Raw genomic sequence first — 22,265 nt, 5'->3', positions numbered from 1 at the left:
ATATCTCTCTCTCTTTACAGCCTCGTTTAACCGTTTCAGATCCACACAGATGCGTAACCTGCCATTTCGCCGTGGAACTGGCACCATGGGTGCGCACCAGTCCGTAGGCTCCGTCACTTTCTCAATTACACCGTTCTCTTCCATGCGCTGTATTTCCTCTTTTACTTTTTGAATGAGAGGCAAGGGGACTCTCCGTGCCGTGTGCACTGCGTATGGCTCAGCGTTCTCTTTTAACTGTATTTTAACAGGCTCTGTCCTGAGTGTCCCGTGCTCACCAAATGCATTGTGCACTTCTTCAATGCGTTTAACTAGTCCCATTGCACATGCTGTGTCTCTGCCAAGCAGATTGTTTGCAGTCTGGCTGTGTATGACATACACTGGAAAAGAGTAATGTTTCTCTTTGTATTTTGCATTAGCCTGAAACTTCCCCATGCAATTTAGCTGACCACCAGGGCTGTTCATTGGTGGAATGTTTGACTGAACCAGTTCTTGTTCAGGGACTAACATGTTGAATGTCTCTTCCTCCATAATGTTTAGATCCGCCCCTGTATCAATTTTAAATTTAACTGGTGTTGCACCTATGACAACCTGTACAGTCCACTGATCAAAATCTCTGTTAGCATCTGTGACTGCCCCTAGGAAGTATGGTGTCTGTGAAACAGTCTCTGCCTCTGTTACCTCCCTGATGGATGTACTGTGGCACATTCTCTCCCAATGACCCACCTTTTTGCATTTGTTGCAGGCTGATTTCTTGGCTGGGCACTTATCCTGGTCTCTGTGCTTTATTTTTCCACATCTTCCACACTTTGATTCTGTTTGTTCCCCACTTTCCTTCTTTTTATTTTTCCATTGCTGTTTTCCTCTGTATGAGGGTTTACCGTGTGCAATTTCCTGCACCGCAGCGCATGCTGCCCCCTGCTGGTGCACTTGCATAGCCACCTCTTCGGACTGGCGCACGGTCTGGATAGTTTGGGGTAACGTCAGGTTTGCCTCCAACTGCAGTTTACGCGACAGATCTTTATCATTTATTCCCACGACTATGCGGTCCCTGATGTGCTCTTCTCTATGTGTTCCGAAGTCACAATGTTCAGATAGGTCATAAAGAGCTCTGATAAACATCTCAGCTTTCTCACCGGGCCGCTGTATTCTCTGGTGAAAACAAGCGCGCTCGTGGATTACATTCCTCTTGGGGTAGAAGTACTCGTCATATTTGCTTAACACGACGTCAAAGTTCGTTTGATCCGCCTCTGCCGCAAAAGTGAATGCCTTGAAGATGTTCTCAGCCTCCGGACCCATTGCGTATATTAGAGAGCTGACTTGGACCTCACCGTCCTCCTTGCTCAGTCTCGTAGCCACACGAAAGCGCTGGAACCGCTGCTTCCAATCTCCCCATTCAGTCGGGCGGTCAAACGGGAAGCTCTCCGGGGGATTAAACTTTGCCATCTTCCTGAAGCCGTGCGTCCGTCACGAGCTTCTGACACCATGTAAAGTAGTGAAATGTCCACACGATACTTTGGAATGAGTTAATAAACTTTACTCTTGGCTCTCAGTCACACATAAGCACAAGCACACAGAACACTCGTATCACTCGGGCATGTACGTGCAACAACAACATGCTGAGCGGGGAAAACTGACGTAAACACGACCCGATTTACGGTAGCCGTGACTACTGTCATAACGTCCATTCAACTATAAGAGTCCTTATATGACAATAAGAATCCCTCCAAACTCACATTTTGGGGTGCAAGGCCCCGGGGGTTAGAGTCCCTGTCTTCATACAGAGGTAAACACCACTTCGAAGCAGACAAGCACATCAGAGCATGAAAGCAGTGTTTCAGAGTCCCACTGAACGGCCTCTGTGTTCAGACAGCTCCCTCCTACCTCCGCACTGCGCAGACAGAGAGAGCCGAGGACAAGCTCCGCGACGTTGCTGTTCCACGAGCACAGGGAAGGGGAGCTTTTGAGAGGAGCGCCAGAGAGAGAGCCGCATATTTTTTCCGCGAGTGAAAACTGGGAGGAGCTCTGGTTTCAATATAAGGAGGGCGGACTCTACAAGGTTCACTCCAGCCTCTCAGCATCAGGTTAACTCTGACTACAGAAACTGATCAACCCCTCATCTGGACACAGAGAAGATTGATAATGGGACGGAAGATACTGGTCCTCACCATCCTCTTCTTCTTCTTGGTTGCACCGGTGAATTTGAACTCCTCCATTTCTGGTGACCCAGAGGAGCCATCAGTCACAGAGCATGAAACTATCTTCTATCCAGCTACAGACCAAACTTGTTGGTGTGCACAGTTGGAGAAGAACAGAGAGTCTGTGTTTCTGAAGAACTGCTGCTCCAGTGACACCAGGACTGATGGTGACAGACTGTCTGGATCATCGTGCTCACGTAGAAACTTCTCTCTGACTGTGGAGGAAGCTCAGCTGGAGGATGGAGGTGACTGCTTCTGCTACGTCTATTTCAAGAAGCTAACAAGTAGAAGTAGAAACAAGTCACAGTTGAACTAATGTGCTTTTTTGTCTCGTGTCCTCAGCAGCTGACACCAAAATGTGAAGAGGAAATGCTGGAAACTGTTCTTAGAGTGTGCAGAAAATAAGCTCCGTCGTTGATCATCTGTACTTCAGTTGGCTGGCTGAAATCTAACTGGACACGGGACATGGTTCCACTCACTCATCTCTCACATGGACCTCTGTAATATTCACTGTGTCATATTAAATTACTTATATCTTCATTGTGTCTGAGTCTAGTTTTGTTTCTTTTCATCGTTGTGTCGTTAAACCTGTGGCTACTGGTTCCTACTGTGCTGATGTTAATCATTTGATGTAAGGTGGTGTCATTTCTCTGGACCATGAGTGTGGAATAAAGACTGACCGAATCAATGACAAGAATATTAATAAACACAACTGTTAAAAAGTTCAAATCCATCCATAATGTGATGGAGCTTTTCTTCCTTGGATAAATTCTGCTCATAGTCTCTGAGCTCTGACTGACTGGGAAGATTCAGTCCGAACGGATCGTGGACGTGAATCGAGCTCACAGCCATCTCAGCGCTCTCTGCTCAGACAGCTCTGAGCTCTGATTCGGACGCTGCCTGTAATCTCTGAGCTCTGACTGCATGGAAATGTGAGAGAGTTTTCTCACTGTGATTATTTTAGTAACTGGTTGTGAAATGTTGTCATTTTTCAAGTTTAAGTGAGCAAATATATGAATAAAACTCAACAGTAAAAACTGAAAATCGATTCATAATCTGAACCACATTTGATCAATTTATGTGTTTGATTCCAATTCCACGCAGACAACAGTATAATTCATAAAATAAAGTGTGGTCGCTACTTCGCGGATTCTGTTTTCGGGGGAGATGTCTGTAACGTAACTCCCGCGACAGACGAGGGAACACTGTACGAAGTAACCGTGGTGCTGCCTCTAGTCTCTGGGATGTGACTACATGGGAGGATTCAGTCCGTACGGCTCGAGCACGTTATTATGACGTACGTCCGACTCAGCGCTCTCTGCTCAGACAGTTCCCTCCTCACTCCTCCCTCCTCACTCCTCAGTCCTCCCTCCGCGGACAGAGGGCGTTCCGAGGATGAGCTCGGGGCTGTTGCAGTTTCGCCAGCACCAGGGACTCGGAGCTTTTGGGAGGAGCGCTGGAGAGAAAGAGCGGAGCGTTTCTGCGCTGGAGTGTTGGGAATACGCTACTGTAGTTGTTCCTGTAGTCTCTGAGCTCTGACTATGACAGGATTCATACAATACGGATTCGAACGGATTTGTAGCTTCATGGTGTTGAGGTCCTACTATTTTACTTCAAACTATGGCGACTGAGACCGTGGGTATCATGTCGGAGCTAGATCCACAAAAAGGGAGAAGACTCATTTTTAACGAGGGAAGAAAGGACACGGAACACGTCCGAGGAGACGCCGCGTGCGATCAGTGAACCTGCTGAGGATGAATCAGTGCAAAGAAAGAAGAAAGGGAGAGGAGAGGTCTGAGAAGACGACGTGGACATCACTGAATAGACTGAGACACAGCGAAAGTACAGTCTCGGTGCTTTTCCAGCCACGGACAGACATGAACGAGGGAGTGAACTTCACACCAACCAATACGCACCGCACCACCTTGGTGCAGCTAGAAATCCGTACGGGTCAGAACTGGTCACTCGCTGAGGACTGTGTCGCTGGGGCTCGTACTTTTCTGGAAGTTGAATGCCAGGCTACAGTTTAGGACGGGAATACGCAGCGAACCACCTTAACACGCGGTTGTGGATCCGCAAGGAATAAAAGGTAACCGTGGTGCTGCCTCTAGTTTCTGGGATGTGGCTACATGGGATGATACAGTCCGTACGACTGGAGCACGTAATTGGGACGGCCGCATATGTCAGCGCTCTCTGCTAGACTCACACTCAGTCAGGAGACTCGCGATGTTGAAACTGGAGGACGCTGATATTTGGCTGCTGATCACCAGAGCAGAGGAGCTCGCTCAACGCGGAAATGGGCACCAGAGCACCTTTAGACGCTGGAGCGAATCCGTACGGAGTCGAGGTGCTGCCTGTAATCTCTGAGCTCTGACTGCATGGAAATGTGAGAGTTTTTAGTGTGATTATTTTAGTCATTGGATGTGATCTGTTGTCATTTATCTCAACCACGAGTCTGTGAGAAAGGTTCACTGAATAAATGACAAGAATAGAAAAACACAAGAGAACCAGGAAAACTGATCCGTTTAGAAACTGAACAATGTTCCATTTTATCCCGTTCACTTTAAATTTCATTGTTTTTGTAAAGTTACTCATCAGCCACACTACCATGTCTTCGTACAGAGGTACACACCACCTCGAAGCAGACGAGCACATCAGAGCATGAAAGCAGTGTTTCAGAGTCCCACTGATCGACCTCGGTGTTCAGACAGCTCCCTCCTCCCTTCTCCACTCCACGGACAGAGCGAGCTGAGGACGAGCTCCGGGACGTTGCTGTTAAACCAGCACAGGGAAACGGAGCTTTTGGGGAGGAGCGCTGGAGAGAGAGAGCGGAGCGTTTCTGCGCTGGAGTGTTGGGAATACGCTACTGCAGTTGTTCCTGTAGTCTCTGAGCTCTGACTGCATGTGAGGACTCATCCTGTCTTTACGCTCATTCTCTCAAACACGGTGAGGACCTGTGCTGGAAATGTGTCCCAGAGTTTTCTCACTGTGATTATTTTAGTAACTGGTTGTGAAATGTTGTCGTTTTCAAATTTAAGTGAATAAATAACAAATATATGAATAAAACTCAACAATGAAAACTATAAATCGATTTATAATCTGAGCATTTGATCAACTCGTGTGTCTGATTCCAATTCTACGTAGATATGCAGTAACATGTCTGGAGAGGAGCATGTCAGACTATGGTGGAGTAGAAACTACGCACCAGACCTCCTTTACGTACAGGTGCAGATCCATACGGTACAGTGGAAGGTAACTGTGGAGCTGCTCATAGTCTCTCAGCTCTGACTGCATGTCAGCCTTCAAACTCCCTCCTCCCTCCGCGGACAGAGGAGGAAACCCTCCGCTCTTCAACTGCACAAGAGAGAACAGAAAGCTAGAGAGGGAGGAGAGAAACCACAAGCCGTACGTGATAAAGCCTTTCCTGCAGTCACAGCATAGAAACTAGGGGCTTCACTTCAAGTACACTACGCCGCAGGGATTTGCTCCACGTCCAGGTCAGATCAGACTACTGCACGGAAAATACGCACCACTCCTCCTAGACTCTAGATGATCAGTCTGCGTGGGAGGCTTCATCACGGGATGCTGTTACATTTGGATTAGTTTACTTCCTGTTCTTGAGAAAATGGTGACTGGGAGCGTGAGGATCATGTTCAAGCTGCATTCAAACACTGTGAGCCAATATGTTGCTGTCATTTCTCTTTACGCATTTAGAAAACTAGAAACTATAGCAGAGTAAAGAGAAACTAGAAACTATAGCAGAGTAAAGAGAAACTAGAAACTATAGCAGAGTAAAGATAAATTAGAAACTATAGTAGAATAAAGAGAAACTAGAAACTATTGCAGAATAAATATAAAGTAGTAACTATAGCAGAATAAAGAGAAACTAGAAACTATAGTAGAATAAAGATAAACTAGAAACTATAGTAGAATAAATCTAAAGTAGAAACTATAGTAGAATAAAGAGAAACTGCAGTGAGTAACAAGGCTGATTTTATCCAGAGGTGGTGAAGATGTGATATGCTCTGAGTCTGGAGATGTTCTAACCTTTAACGCTGTCTTTGATGAAATGATCAACGTTGACATTTATTCTGGTAAAACCATTCTCTGTGAATAATTATTCTAATAAAGGTTTTTTTAAAAATCAAACCCAGTCTATCTCTGAAATAAAACAGAACCAAAGAGCGTTTTAAAATGTTTTTTTCTTTTTAATTGGGTCAACAATACTCCACTACACAGCTCAAACTCAGTCAGATAAAACAATAACACCTTCCACAACGTTGTCAGAAATAAACACTTCTTCTTCTTCTTGTTGTAATATATTGCTGTTTTTAATGTAAAGTGATTTGGATTAATCCTGCAGTAGTTGTCATCATTGTTGTTGGTGCACAGAAAACAGACGACAACAAAAAGGCCTCCATGTGTTCATGTCGTCAGTTCACGTCAAAAAGCCTCAGATCTGACGCTGCACTCTCACCACCTGTGACAAACACCACCATCCCAGCCTAACCTCAAGAAGACAAGATGCCTTGTTGACGTAGCGGCTGCGGTGATGGGTCCTATACAAGGGACGGGACGCCCCTTCGCTGCTCTCCAGGATAAGGTGGAGTGAGGAATGAATCTCCGTCACACTGGAACAAAGAGGAAACAACGGTTAAGTCCCTCAACGGCTGACATGAGAGCACATCTGGATTGTTCTTCAAACATCCTGCAGCAGGAGAACAAGCCAGAGGGTTAACTGTTGAGTTTCACATGTCCACCTCTGTGCTAAACCAGTCCAACATGTAACCATGGTTACTGAAGGGTTGAAACTAAAGCAGTCTCTGAGGATGTCACGATCCAGGCGTTTTTAAAATGATTTGTAAAATGATTTATTTCTTTTAGACGAGCCATGAACCAAAACCACGTCCCTGTAGCGTCAAAACTTCTTCTGTTTCAAAGGCGGCCGGCTAGCGTCGAAGCTGCAGATGCTAATGTGCTACATGGTTGTGCTAAAGTGTAAATAAATGCTGGTAGTTAAAGAATCTGTTGAGCTGGAGACTGAAATGGAGGGAGCTGCACTAAGACAAATACAGTAGCTACGCTAGATAGCTGCTACGTGAGTAACACGGCAATATCTGAAGCGACAGGACCTCAGAGTTCATTTAGGTCAAAGGGGAAAAACGTTTCTGACATCTACAGCAGCTACAGCCTGTTAAAGTGGAGCTACTGTTTTTTACAGTAAAAAAGTTCCCCTGTAACTCAACTACTATGCCAAAAAAAGAAAACCCATTATGACTTGTGGCTTGACACAGGAAAGAGACAACACCACAGAAATAAGTAACAGTTACTGCCTAAGTTAACCCTACTAAGGGGAATTTACAGCCCAGGAATTGCTTTGCTGCCTTTTAAACAATATGTAAAATGGTAATGATGAGAACAGAAGAGAAGTGTTGTGTCATCCAGCAGATATGAAACTAGCCCAGGTTAAACAGCAGCTGATCTTCAGGGACTTTTAGTTTCTGGAAACTCTTATTCTTCTTCTTCTGAACCTGCAGCACTTCCTTTGCAGCCTTCTAAATCTTCTCTGAAAGTGTTTTACTGCATCGTATAGTCAGGCTCTCTGCATTAAATACAGGGTGAGCCGTCTGCTCCTGCTAGAGTTCAACTATCAAGTATCTGACGGGATAATGTCCAGACGGCTGGAGCTCAGCAGAGGTCCTAAACTCAGCGGTGCGCCGACACTTGGCTCAAAGCATATTCACTACTCTGTAGTCATTCAGGATTACCGTGAAGATGTGAAAATATGTGTTTACTTTAATGTTCATGTGACGTAATCCTCTCACACGCAGAATCTCACGTCCCGAGTGGGAAGAACAAACATTAAAGGAAACACTAAACTCTCAAGTCTGAGTCCAAACAGTCATTTTATTAAACGAACAAACAGCGTGACACTGGAGGACACAGAGAGTATAAAACTGCAACGTAAAGCAGCTGGAAGCTACATGCTAACAGCTGTGTAGCATGTTAGCAAGACACCAAGTAAGTCAGTGGTGTTTAAATCGTCCACAGCTTCCTCCTCAGTAGCGACGATGACCACGATGATGTGTCAGCAGCTTGGTAGATTCACATTTAGTTAACGAGCGTGTACAGGTTAGCTAGCCCCCCAAAATGAGCTAATGAGCTAGCTAGCTGTTAGCTAACGCTGTGTGACGTTCATACCTGGAGTCTGGAGGGAGTCCTCTTCGGTCCACGGTGTGAAACTGGTTTAACTAAAACCGGTGCTTGCTGGATTTCGGGAGTTGTCAGGAGGAAGCACAGGGTGACTGACTCTGACTCAGAGTCGACGCTGTTTAGATGAGAAATGACCGAAGGTAACCTGAGGAGGAGGTTATGAGTTTGTGGTACGTAGCCTACTAGGTAGGAGGAGTAGTGTAGCCTACTCCGTATAAGGTAAGGGCATGTCCTAAAACTGAACAAGTAACCTGATTGGTTTATACGTAAAAGTGCTATCCAACAAAAGTCGCCTTGGTCTGAAAAAAAAACAAACAAATGACGTAAACCAACCTAACACGCCTTCATCGTTGGTAACCAAGGAAACCAAACTGTTCCTATGGGCCGGGCCTGTGGACAGCCTGTGGGCCGGGCCACAGGCTGTCCACAGGCCCGAGGACAGCCTGTGGGAGCCTGTGGGCCGGGCCTGAGGACAGCCTGTGGGTCGGCCCACATGCTCCTGTGGTCCGGCCCACAGGCTATGGGCCGGGCCTGAGGACAGCCTGTGGGCCGGCCCACATGCTCCTGTGGTCCGGCCCACAGGCTATGGGCCGGACCACAGGAGCATGTGGGCCGGCCCACAGGCTGTTAAATAGAAAACAGTGAAGGTGGAACTAAACAGACGACCACAACACACCTACAGTTACTACACTGATAAAATATCATTGACATAGCTAAGTAAGGCAGTACAGTTGATGGAATTAAATAAGGCAGAGTTTAAGGTCACATGGTTTCTTTTAGTCAAGTTGCTCCAGAGCAACAGTCTGTTTCATCAACCATCTCAGTGGAAACACTTGACTTCACTGGTGTGGGGGACTTTGCTGTCCTCTTCAAACCCTGCTCCACCATCAGAAGACAGTCCGTTGCTGCAGCTTCTAGTTCCTCGTTGTCTTTGCAACTCCTGCTCTTCAGCTTGCAGACCAACCAAATGGCTGAGAGGACAATCAGAGCCACCAGTACTGCAGTCAGGACGCAGGCAGTCTCTGTCCACTGTGGGCAGTGAGACGGCTACAGAGGGGAAACAAGAAATGTCTCATTATCATCTATTCAACAACTGCAGCAAAACAAACAGTTTATGGAGACATTCTCATCCCCTCTGAAGTTTACGTGCCAGAGGGTGAGGCTGTCACACTTCCATGCCACTCGGAGATCCTCACCCTCCGAGGGCAGTCAGTGATGTCTGTGCTGTGGGAGAAGGAAAAGGAGCCGGTGCTGCAGCATTCTCTCTCCAATAATGTCTCATACGGGGCAGGCTGGGAGGGAAGCCGGGTGTCGGTGCCTGAGGACTGGCTCAGACGGGGAGACCTGTCTCTCACCATCAACCAGGCTCTGCAGACACATGGAGGACTGTATTACTGCTACACGTACCGGGGGGAGGACAGGGTGCACGGCACTCCTGCAGCTGTGAGGCTGAGAGTCGGAGCAGCAGAGCACCAAACCCAGCGCACACTTCCTCCTGCTGCTACTCCCCAGGTGAGACACTGAATATACTTTACTATGAAGAATCTGCTGTCAGTTTATACACAATGTGGTTACAACAACAGAGCTGCATGCTCCAGATGGGAATGTCTCCATAAACTGTTTGTTTTGCTGCAGTTGTTGAACAGATGATAATGAGACATTTCTTGTTTCCCCTCTGTAGCCGTCTCACTGTCCACAGTGGACAGAGACTGCCTGCGTCCTGACTGCAGTACTGGTGGTTCTGATTGTCCTCTCAGCCATTTGGTTGGTCTGCAAGCTGAAGAGCAAGCTGCAGGAACGGGCTGTCTTCTGATGGTGGAGCAGGGTTTGAAGAGGACAGCATAGTCCCCCACACCAGTGAAGTCAAGTGTTTCCACTGAGATGGTTGATGAAACCGACTGTTGCTCTGGAGCAACTTGACTAAAAGAAACCATGTGACCTTAAACTCTGCCTTATTTAATTTAATAAACTGTACTGCCTTACTTAGCTATATCAATGATATTTTATCAGTGTAATCACTGTAGGTGTGTTGTGGTCGTCAGTTTAGTTTCACCGTCACTGTTTTCTAGTTACCTGCCCCTGTGTGGCTTCCCACCAGCTTCCCTCGTGGAGCAATAACCATCTGTTTGTTCACTCAGCAGAGTGTACACTTAGAGGGTTAGGACCTCACTCAGGACACCTCAGGGAGATGTGAACCCGTGACCTTGTGGCCCTGAAGCTGCTTCTCTAACCACTGTAGTCTCATCTCCCCCAAATCAGGGATCAAGCTCTGGCTGCACCGAATCCTAACCGTAGACCACCTGGTACTAAAACCCCTGCAGGCACAGGGAGAACATGTCTGGTTGCTGTGAGGTGTCGGTGCTCTCCACTTCACTAGCAGGGTGCTTGCTACCATGTGTTCACAGATAGAATGAGTTGAAATGCAGGAAACAGATTCCATGTACGTGTTTAGACTGTATATAAAGCCAAGTTACACCTTTTTCTTTCTTTTTCTTTATCATCCGGATGCTGGACGTGTTTCCAACTCAACATCAATAAAGTTGATTTGATCAGAACCAGTCTCTTGTCTGTTGATTAACATTTCCACATTAAATTAGTATTTACTTTAATAAAGGACATTAAGGGAACATGAAGATACAATAAAAGTAATTACCGTTAATCCACTGGCATTGTGTCTATTTACAAGTTGATTTTAATGGCAACATAAAAAGCAAATTAAAGCGATTCTTCCTGTTTTACTCGCTGGACTTTCAAACATCAGAGCAGAGCCCAAACATCAGCCAAAGCACCTGGACTGCCTTATGAGAGGTGAGATGTTTCTGGTCATAACTACAGCGTAGATGGTTGCCCTGCACTGAAGCCGACACCACGGCCTCATGTGCTTCTCTACACGAGTGTAAAACATCACGGTGACATGGACCAGAAGAAGGTGATGACGTCTGCATCTCTATGACATAGTCTGTGTGTAGATCTACTTCTGTATTACTTGGTCCAGATCAGGAAGGTCAGAGTCGTGCCTGTAGTGTTGCTGCACACTTTCATCATATCCTGTGTCCTGTTCCTATTTCTTCTCAGCCCAATATCAGAAGGTCATATGTGAGCATCTAGGATCTGAGTGAATTGCGAACAATGACCTCAGCTAGAAGGCAGCAGGGATCACTGGTGTTGACTCACTATTTCCTTATCACTCAAGTCTCAGGAAAAGACAAACAGAAGCTGCTGGACAATAAATCAAATGACTCTGAATTAAGAACTATGGTTATTTCGGTGACCAATAAAATAAAACTGGGGAGCAGCTCCTCACTCAGGGCCAGTCAAATGTGATTTACATCAATGCAGACATGTTCCTCATCAGAACAACAACAGGAAGAGGAGAGAGAGGACCTTCAACTATCTAGTTAGCCTGTGATTTAACAGCTGACATTTTGTACCAGTTACAACAACGATATGTGACTGTTTTGCTGAGCCTCAGATCAGTAAAGAAACATTCAGTCCTTTCCTGAAAAGCTGTGTCCTGTTCCTATTTCTTCTCAGCCCCATATCAGAAGCTAACAAAGACCTCAGTTAGAAGGCAGCAGTGATCACTGGTGTTGACTCATTATTTCCTTTTCACCCAAGTGGCTCCTCAGTGAATGGTAAAGAGACATGAGCTGAACAAACCACAACATGCTGCATCCTGACTGAACGCTACTTTCCCTGGAGAATCAGATGTTTCTATTCCACACTGCAAAAGAAAAGGTCTCAAAGAAGAAGCCACTAGCAACATTTCATGTTTTTTCCTGAGAACATAACGCTGCCACAAGATATTTAGATTTAGAGGGACTGAACTCGTCACGTCAGGGTCATCTCGAGAAAATCTTTCCAAACTCCCTCTGAGTCTCAGGAAAAGACAAACAGTTTATTAGGTGTTCTGACTTTGCAGTCAGTGTAGTGCCACTAAACTGAAGACAACATCATGCTGTGTTCACTGTACATAAAAAGACAAACTGTGGAGGCATCACCAGACATCTAAATGACACTTGTCCGTTGCTAATCAGTGCAAAATCTGTGATGTCAGGCCGGAAACTTTTACTCACTGGGCTGAAAATATGAATGTCTACATTACAGTTTCATTAAACTGGTTTTCAGTTTTGAAATGATTTTGCCTGGTTTCAATATATTTTTAAATTGGCTGTAGGTGTGAGTGTGTATGGTTGTCTGTCTCTCTGTGTTAGCCCTGAGATAGACTGGAGACATGTCCAGGGTGAACCCCGCCTCGCGCCCCAATGACAGCTGGGACAGGCTGCAACAACTTGAGTCTTATTCTGATCATCCAGACAGATTCACTGATTATCCTCAGGTCCTGAGTAGAGAGAGTCTGACTGGACGTTGTTACTGGGAGGTGGAGAGGAGAGGAAGAGGAGTTGGTGTAGCAGACGCATACAACCATCTCTGAAACCATGACTCTCCTCCACAGAGTCCAGACCACATTTACACATTCACTCAGCCTCTCTGTGCTGGACTTCTTCCGTTTCATTCGGCTGAGTTGATTTAAGTCAAATAGACAGAAGTCACTTTAGGGGACAGTTGGTTAAAATGTGTCTTTTATTCTCCAGGTGATTTGGTCTCCATCGTTGTAGCTGTTTTTTGTAATCTGCGACGCTAGATGGTTTTCTATTATCTGTCATATCTGTGTGGGGAATTGGCAAATTGGCGCCCCCTGCAGCTGCAGGCGCCCCTGCTGCTGAGAAGGTGCCGTGTGAAAAAATCAAAGGGGAGGGGCGCGTGGGTGACAGTTCACCTCTGGGTCTCTCCCAAATGAACGGAGGGGGGTCCCACTGTATAAAAGGGCTAAAGTCAGTCACACCTTCACTTTCTTCCATGTAACGCACATTTCATTCATAATATAATAAATACAGGACTATCATTCCTGCACGTTTTTGTTTTTATGAATTGTGTGAAACGCCCAAATAAAAATAGGTAATTATATGGTGACCAAGGTGAATTGCTTTAGTCTTGACTTCAGGTCGTGAGTGACAGCGTTGGAGGATGGAAATCTGTTGATTGTCGAGTGTCAAATAAACGCAGAGATGGACAGAAAAAGGAAAGATAGATGTTCTCTTTGTATGATTACAGTATCCATGTCATGAATGAAGGGCTAATGTTAACTAGTGGTACACGTTTGTTAGACTTTTTGCTATGATGCTTGCAATGCTTATACAACAGTAATTCGTCTTAACAAACACCAGATCTAATTTCACCGTAAGATTGTGCTTTGCAACAAAACTGTTTCAAGTTCAGTCATTATTTATTTCCACGTTGGGTCCTGTAATTAGCCAACGGAATTCTCATATCTGTATGTAGTTTCATAGATGAACATTTACCATTTGCTACAACTCTATTTCGATGGTGGTCTCGCCCGGGGAGCAATTCAATGTAGAACCGCCACTGTTCACACTGTCAGTCTACACACACACAAACAACAAACACACTGCCCACATGGTGACAGATAGATGACTTTCAACTAATATAAAGAGACTTTAAAAGAATGATTGTGCTGCCCTGGCAGAGCGTTGACTGTAGCAATGCTGGAGACAGACAGTTAACAATCCCAAGTCCTCCAACAAACACACAGCCTTGAATTTTGTGGTATTTAAATAAAGAACTGTTGCTTCCTTTGTTTGGAAAATTAAAACATTCTAAAAAAAATATACAATTCTGTTCACGTCATTCATTAAAACAATGTAAACGTTGAAAACATGAACATAAAACAAGAAATCCTTCAGAAACTAAACATATAATACTATTATAGACATATTACTTCCAGACACTTCGTTTCCAAGGCAGAAGTTTATCAGAAAATAATTTGGCAAAAATATATACAAAAACAATAATGACTTTGACAAATACAAATTGGAAAATTATATACAGAAAATAAAAACACTCTAAATATTTAGAGAAAAATAGAAATATAAAGACATTCTGAATATACACTGTGGTGGTTGAAAAAACTTTACAAATAAATAACTGCTTTAAAAAAATAAGATGGTGAGGTAGTGGTTCGTGCAAAATGAGGCAGTGCAAAAAAAAAACATTTTTTTTGTGCAAAAGTACAGTTATTGTTGACTCAGGCTGGTGTTGTACAGCCTGATGGCAGTTGGAATGAAGGACCTGTGGTAGCGTTCCTTCTTGCAGCGTGGATGCAGCAGTCTGCTGCTGAAGGAGCTGCTTAGGTCTCCTACAGTCTGATGCAGTGGGTGAGAAGAGTTGTCCATGATTGATGTCAGCTTGGCTAACATCCTCCTCTCACCCACCTCCTCGACGGAGTCCAGAGACTAGTCCAGGACAGAGCCGGCCCGTCTGACCAGCTTATCAAGTCTCTTCCTGTCCCTCTCTGAGCTCCCACTGTATACAGGATGGCAGAAGCCACCACAGAGTCAGAAAAAGTCCTGAGCGGTGTCCTCAGTCAAGGACCTCAGTCATCTAAGCAGGTGGAGACGACTCTGGCCCTTCTTGTACAAGGCGTTTGTGTTGACTTGAACACCCAGGTACTTGTATTCCTCCACTACTAAACTAAAAGTCTAATGATTTGATAGAGGAGGTCCTCCACTCAGACCACTGCTACATCTGTCAGGTTGTCTCTCTGAGTCTTTACAGCAGCACAATGAATTTGTTTTTGTATTTTTAGTAAAGTGAAATAAGCTATAACACAGATAAACATCAGAGCTGCTGCTGCTATCAGTCCATCACGTCGTCTACTCCTTCTTCCAGTCTCTGGTCCTGGACTCAACACTGGTCTCTGAGTTTGAGGCTGATCAGCAGCTGCTGGAAAGAACATCAAAATATTAGTTGACACTTTTTCATGTCCAAAATGAACAAATGTCCCTGTATATTATATTATTCATTCATCTTCTGTACCCGCTTATTCCTGTTAAGGATTGCGGGGTCTGCTGGAGCCTATCCAGTCAGACTCCATCAAGTCTAGTTTAACAGCTCAGTCAGTGCAACAGTGATCAGCATCTTTAAAAAGGACTTCTAGTAACTTCTACTTCATCAACTTACCAGAGACGTTGAGTCCACATCTGCCAGAGCTGGAGCCATAATCTGTCTCCACTTCACACTGGTACAGACCAGAGTCATCAGTCCTGAGTCTGGACACATGAAGTCTGATTCGTCCTTCTCTGAGGACGTCTTTGTCTCCCTGGACTCGTCCTGAAAACTGTTCATCCTGAGACTCTGACGCCTCAACACCTTCACGTAAATGTAGATAATACAGGACTAAGGGTTTCTGGTCAGTTATCAGTTCACAGATGATAATCAGATATTTGTAGGAAGAGTCAGGTTTGGTGGTGAAGGTCCACTCCAGGGTGATGTTGTGGTTCTCCTCTGCCTGATAGGAGCTCTGTGTCACATTCACTTCAAATGTTGCTGCTGAGGAGACAGAGAGAGAAAGAGAGGAGCAGACACACTGAGAACTGGAACATGGGAGTCTTTCAACTCCATCATTGAAGACTGAGAATTGATTTGGACTTCATCAAGTCAATTTCTAAACTGACCACAGACACATGAGTTGAGGATGATGAGCAGCAGGATCCTGCAGATCATCTTCTCCCTGTGAGAGGAGACAGAGGTGAAGAGTCATGAACACATGAGGTCAAAGGTCACTCTCTGCAGATACAACAAGGACAATCTACAGTCTGACTTCATTCAGTCGTTCCAACATCTGATCCTGTTCTTCATCCTGTTTGTTCCAAACCACCGACCAAAGAACTTTCTGACTAAACTCCATCAACTCCAACCGCTGCAGTGGAAGCAGTCACTAGAAAAACCTGCTGTTTGTTGAAGTTTTCTCTGATCAACAAATGTGTTTCTGTCACTGATGCACTAAAGAGAAATCTTCAAGTTCCAGATCAGGTTCTGTTCACCATGGATCAACAGTAAAAGTTTAAAAGAACATTTATTTACTGCATTTAAAAAGAACATTTCAAACAGAGAGCATGTGAAATGTTGTATCTTCAAATAAAGTGTTTCTGTTTATTTCAACTATGAGAACATGAATAAAGCCTTTGTTTCATTATTGCTGCTGATCATTGTTAACTGTTAGAAGATAGAATTATTAGTCAAGTAGAACAATCAGAGCTCATAACCTCCATGGAAGAAGTTATTAAGAATAAAGTGGAACAGTGCTCAGTTACCAACATAGAGAAGATTCATGACTGTTCACCTAAAAACAAACTGAGAACACTGGTAACAAGCCAGCCCCCAACCTAAACAAACCATAGACTGGTTTCCGTCCAGAGTCAGCATCTCTCAAACCATGCTGCAGTGAGTTTCTCTTTCACTGCTGCTTCCTCCTCCTTCATTGGTGACTACATTAATCAGTTACTGTTTCCTCAAGTCCAGACCAACCACATGTGGTATTTCCAGGTAAAGGTATGAATTACAGACTGCTCCACCAATGAGGTTTTGAATAGTGACATGATAATAATCTCTTAGATTTCCTTCACTTAAATCAACAATCATAACATCCTCCATCAAAAGGTGAATCAGTCTCTTTATTTTCTCAGTTAAACGTCCAGGTTGGTTTAGGACGGTGTCTGGGTCCAGAACCTAGTGTTTCTAAAAGGCTGCTGAACTACAGTAGAAAGCAGCTCCTGAATGCATCCAAGCAGGAAGCTCCTTTAGTCTGTTGGTGCATTAAAACACCTTCCTGGACATAAAGCTAAATGAATGTAACAATAGGAACTTGTGAGTTCTGATCTGAAAGAGGATTTCAAGTCCTTCTTACTGCAACAAAGAAAAACTCATCTGTCCAACAACCTTCTCTGCATTGTTGTTTCAGTTAATGTTTTCCACAGAGTGGAACAAGGACTTTGACTTGTTCCAGCAAAAGAAATGTAGCTTTGGAACTGAGACACTTCTGGTTTTCCTGCTTGGAAACTAACTTTCACACGTACCTTGACAGTGTGTTCAGCTCCTCTTGACTCATCTGGTTGTTTCTTCTTTCAGTCTACATTCTTTCTGCTCTGGATAGACGATAAAAACTATCACAACACCTCGTCTAAACCCACAGTGAACACAAAACATCCAGTTTACTCAATAAAATAAAAACAGACTCATCAAAAGAGGAAAGACACAAAAATAGTTAAGGACAAACTGCTGTTGTCTCCACCATGTTACAGCTTCACATTCCTCCATCTACTGCCCCATATATGAGTGCGACCAGTTTTTATATGGACAAAAATAGCAGTGGACACATTCTCCCCGCCCAATTTAACCAGAGGAGGAGTCTTCCCCCGTGAGTTCTTTATTTTCAAATAGTGTTTTTTTCTATATCTTTATCTATCTACCCTCTATAATGTCGTGGATTTTTCTATTTACTTTGAATAAAAAGATCTCGAGTCAAAGGTTTTGTCTTTGTGAGTTTTATTGCGTCAAACAAAGAAGTGTCTTTCGCGAAAGGGAGGAATCATACACAGAACAACACAGGCTGTGAGTGCTCCGAGGATTCTCTCGGGGCAGTTTAGGTCTTACAAGATTTTATATACTAGTTGTCACTTTGCATATGGCACAGTTACTTTCCACTCATTGGTTCTTATTCTTTCGTATGATATTATAATTTCTGTTAGTTTGCCCAACAACAGCAAAGCCAGTGTGGGCCGTTCCTCGCTCGGGATCTCTGAAAGCAGAACCATCAACATAAAAGATTAGGTCAGGGTTAGTCAGAGGGGTATCCTTTAAGTCTGGTCTTGGAGTGCAGGTGTGTTGGAGTTCTGCAAGACAAGAGTGAGGTTCGCCATCATCTGGCAGAGGCATGAGAGTAGCAGAGTGAGGTACAAAGAGGTTAAGGTGGTTATAACCCACGAAGTCACGTGAGGCCAACACTGCGGATTCACAGGCCGCTACGGCACGCAAACATGATGGGAGGCCTCTGGCCACTGGATCTAGAAGACAGGAGAAGTAACTCACTGGTTTGAGCTGACCACCGTGTTCCTGTAAGAGAACAGAGGTCATACAACCATGTCTTTCATCCACGAACTGAGTGAATGGTTTCTCAGGGTCAGGTATCCCCAACGTAGGAGTGGACTGCAGGGCCAGTTTGAGGTCTTCAAACGCTGCGTCTGCCTCTGGGGTCCACGTGACAAGGCTGTGGGCCGTCAGGCCCCTCTGATAGGCAATATCCCTCAGTGGACGCTCTCTCTCTGAAAAATTGGGAATAAATGGTGACAGTAGGAACACATGCCTAGAAATGAGAGAACCTGTTTTTTAGTTTTCGGTGTTAACCACCGCCTCAACGCGTGAGGGAGAGAGGGATTTGCCGTCAGGGGTAAGAATGTGACCCAAAAAGTTTTGACAATGAAGCTTTGTGACCATCAGCCGCTAAATGGCGTAAGAGGAGGATGGTGTCTGTCTCACACTGTTCCTTCGTAGGGGCTGCGATGAGAAGGTCATCAACATATTGCAGCAAGGCTGATCCTGGGGAGAGTGTGAGAGAAGAGAGACTTCGAGATAAAGCTTGACAGAAAAGGGTGGCGCTGCAAGTGAGCCCCTGGCAAAGTCTGGTCCAGGTATATCTCTTTCCTCTGAATTGGAACGCGAACCAAAACTGGGAGTCTTCATGCACTGGAATTGAAAAGAAGGCATTTGAGAGATCAACCACAGAAAACCACTGAGACGTGGAAGGCACTTGACTCAAGATAGTGTAAGGGTTGGGAACATTTGGGGTAGGTGCAATAATAGCAGAATTTACAGCTTGTAGGTCTTGAACAAAACGCCACTCAGTGGGCTGGTCCGCTGGGCGGATCTCCTTCACAGGAAAAATGGGAGTTTGTACAGGGGAGTCTTCGCATGGTATTATAATACCTGCTTTGAGAAGAGATTCAAAAACAGGAGTAATGCCATCTATTGTTTCTTTGCGCAAAGGGTACTGGCGCTGTTGAGGCCTGTACGCAGATTTGGGGGTGATTTGAACCGGTTCACAATTTCGTATAAGGCCTACATCATATTTGTGCGCTGCCCATAACGTACTTGGGACTTGTGCGAGGAGCGGAGAGATCTCTGTTGGTTTCGCTGCATGTGTGTGTGCAGCAGATAAAAATGCGGAAGTGGACACTCGTCTGCACAGATCATCAACTAAGTGAGTCGCTCGCTGACATTGAGCTCTCATAGTGAGAGGATGTCTGTGAGCTTGAAGAGAGAAACAGAAAAAGGCTCCTGGATGTGTGGGGGAGGGAACCCAGTCATTTGCTTCTTTACATAGTCTTACAAATGAACCTAAATCACGCCACTGTTCAGATGGAGCTTTAGAAAGTGAAATGTGTGGATAAGAGCTTTGAACATCATAGAGTTTCTTCTGAGCAGGTGTGAGTGCCACTGCTGCAGCACTGCATGTACCATTAGTGTAGATATCAGTGATTGTCAGTTGATCATTCGGATCTTCAAAGAACTTCTTTTCATACTCCGGGTCTGGGCCTCCTTTGCTTACAAAAGAGGTACAATGTAAGTGTTCTGGTTTCATGCACTCTGCAGAGGCGGTGATATGGGGGGAAGCTGTGGCGGTTAAATACTTTGAGGAGTCATAATTTATCCACCACTGATAAGCATACAGCGGTGTGTTTGGGCTAAACTTCACACAAGTGAAAGGCAGAGATTCATCTGTTTCTAATTTAGGACGAGTCACTTGCACTCCAGAGGGGGTGCAAATCAACACAATACCAAATGCACACATCAGGTCTCGGCCCAGAAGATTCACCGGACACATGTCAGACATCAAAAAGGAATGTTTAGTTTTACAGGTGTCCCCTTCAAAAACCCAGGAGCAAGTAACTGGCTTACTATAATTTTCTTTCGGACGGGAACCACAAGCACTCATAGAGAAAGTGTAACGACCGCTAGGAGGCAGGAACATTTCAGAGGTTCTTAACACCGAGTGTGTTGCCCCGTAATCAACTAAGAAAAGTCTTGACCTTGGATACTGCACGTTATTATGGGCATTTCTTTATAACTTGAGGAAGACAGACATGCATATGTTCCCTGCTCTGGGGGCTTCTCTAAATCCCCTATCTTATCCTGTACTAAGCCAAGCGTTGTATCAGTGCAAAGCAGCTCTTCATTGTAAGAAGTGGGTGTGGGTGTTGTTGTGTGTGCGGTTACATTACCCACTCCTCTCTGTGGTAGTCAGTCCGAGGCAAAGGAGCTTCGTCCGAGCTGAGGGTCCCGTCCGCCCCTGCGATTTCCTCTGTCATCCTCCCATGGCACCTCCGGACAGTCTCTGGCCCAATGGCCATCCTTGCCGCATGCGAAGCATTTGTTGGGGTCATACTGGCTGTACCTGCGGCCATGTCCTCGTCCCCATCCTCTGTCACTTCCGCGTCCACATCCTCTGTTTGGCCTGTTGAATGGGCGCTCATCCAGATGAGCCAAGGCCAGCTGAGCGTTGAGAGTGGCTGTATTCATCTGTCTGCTGGAGGCCTTATCTTTCTTTTCTTTTTCTTTCTGCTCTCCGTGCTTTGCATGCCTGAGGAGCTCCAAGAGCCTGTTATCAGCCCACCCGCCGACCAGGGTGGTGCACACTTGTGTGAGGATGGGTTTTCGGAGGCCTTCCTCGAAAGCTGCTGATGTTGTCCAGGGTACGGTGGAGGTTGTTGTCCGTCAGATAGGCGATCAGGCAGGGCGGGAAATATTGGCACGTAGTCGTCGTCCTTTTTGCCTCGGACCCCACCGGACAGAGAGGGAAAAAGTGGGACAGTGTGGTGTATCAGTACAAGCATTTTTTTCGGTTATCTCTGGCTTCCTTTCCTTTTCCTTATCTACCTTTTTTAGACAGGTTTGCAAGTGTTGCAGTTGTTTCATGCTAAAACTGCCTTTGAGAATTATAATGAAAAAATCAACAACCTGATTTAATTTAAAGTCTTGTAATATCAATCATCTATAAAATGAGGCTGCATGTTCAGCAGAAACTCAAATGTTACATAAAAATCAACATCTAAACCGTCTTTTCCCAGATCAAGGCATTCATTCCTTTATCCAATATTGAACACAATTTAAACTTGTTTCCCCATATTTCTTTCTCATAACATCGAAAATTGGACCCCGGAGTTCGGTTGGCTGGTTTTTACTTCCATTAGACCCCATGGTGTCTATTCCTTAAGATTATCAGGCGTCCCCAATCAATCTGTGTAATCTTTCCCCTTTACACTAGGTTCTTCCAGGTTGGTACCCCAGATTTTAAGAGTTACCCAAGCTCTTTACCGGACCTGGCGAGTTCCCTGACTCCTTTTTTCTTACTTATTCTCTCTTTCTCTGGGTTTCTCCAGGTTGATACCCCAGTTTTTTAAGAGGACACTATCAACTCTTACCGGACCTGGTGAGTCCTCAAAGGGGACTCCCTTTAAGTAAGTTTGGAACGTAAGAACAGAACAAACCGAACTCACAAACCGAATTTAATTGTTTTGTATTTCTTTTACCCTTTGTAAAAAAAAAAAAAATATATATGTGTCTTTGAATTTGCAACAAAACACACAACAGCCTTTGACTGAATTTTAGGTGATCAGAATGTCTTTACCGTTTATTTTGGCGGTTTGTTGGTTCGTTGGATTCCGAGGTGACAGCCGCGGTCCACGCAGTCAGCCCTCTCGACCTTTAAGCTGTCAGGGTTGAGGCAGGATCGTCAGTTTGTCTGAGTCCTGGATGGCCAGTCTGCCGTGGATCTGGCGATCAGCCTGGAATCCCACTTCTGACACCAAGCTTGTTGTGGATTTTTTTCACAACTTCGAATAAAAAGATCTCAAAACAAAGGTTTTGTCTTTGTGAGTTTTATTGCAAGAAACAAAAGAAACAAAGGTATACCGTTCATGAAGGGGGAAGAATCATCTGTGA

This window comes from Chelon labrosus, assembly GCF_963514085.1.
Source record: "Chelon labrosus genome assembly, chromosome: 1".
In the NCBI taxonomy this organism is placed as follows: domain Eukaryota; kingdom Metazoa; phylum Chordata; class Actinopteri; order Mugiliformes; family Mugilidae; genus Chelon; species Chelon labrosus.
Note: the sequence above shows the minus strand (reverse complement) of the source record.